Source organism: Anopheles darlingi, chromosome 2 (assembly GCF_943734745.1).
Source record: "Anopheles darlingi chromosome 2, idAnoDarlMG_H_01, whole genome shotgun sequence".
In the NCBI taxonomy this organism is placed as follows: domain Eukaryota; kingdom Metazoa; phylum Arthropoda; class Insecta; order Diptera; family Culicidae; genus Anopheles; species Anopheles darlingi.
Window position 1 is genome coordinate 37,726,903 of NC_064874.1, and position 850 is coordinate 37,727,752.

An 850-nucleotide genomic window follows, 5' to 3' on the forward strand; every position below is an offset into this window, starting at 1 on the left:
TTCCGACGAGAACGATGAGAATGGTTTACGGAAACTTTCATCACAACAAGTCGTTGATTAAATTGCATTCTTAATGCAGATCACGGTTAGTGGTGCAGCGTGGTACCCCCGCAAGGGTAGCAGCAGCCGCAGTCGCCTTCATTGCTTCATTCTACCGTCTGCATTAGACAAAACCACACGCCGGGCACTCTGGCTCTGGTGCTGATGATCGAACCGGTTTCATATCATGTCTTGCGATGGTCGCTTCCCGGTATCCGTTGCGTTGGAATCAATAATCCCTTGCTAAGGCACTGACAATGGCCCCCCGGGAGGGGATGGGATGCAATTGGCGGAACTTGTGTCCGTGTGTCTGTTATTGATTGAAAACTGCTTCCCAAGCAACGAAGCATCCGAGTTAATGCACGAGATGAATCGATCGGTGAGCAACGGTTCCGGTGTTTGCAGCAGCAAGCGACACAAACCGGGGTCGATCGGGGAGCTGAGTGAAGGTTGTTTGAATATGCCAGAGGGCAACTGTAATCCGCATCCGTGCTGCACCGACAATGACAATGATGCAACGGATTGGCAACGGAAGCGTGCGCGTCAGCTAAGTACAGTCTGTTGGTTGTCATTGCATTGGCTGTCTTGACGACAGTCAGGAGTGAAATGCACATGGATGGATGCACATGCAGGCCGAGGAAGGGGATGTGCCATATTTGTTTGCAGATCCGGAGAAATGTCCGAGGGTCGAAGGGAGATTAGCTTTTCTCTCTCCGGAGGGAAATTGCGATCTTTAGCCCAAGACGAAAATGTCAATTTGCCACAATGTTTGAATCAGTGTAGTTTTCCTGTTATTGCGAGTTATATGGCG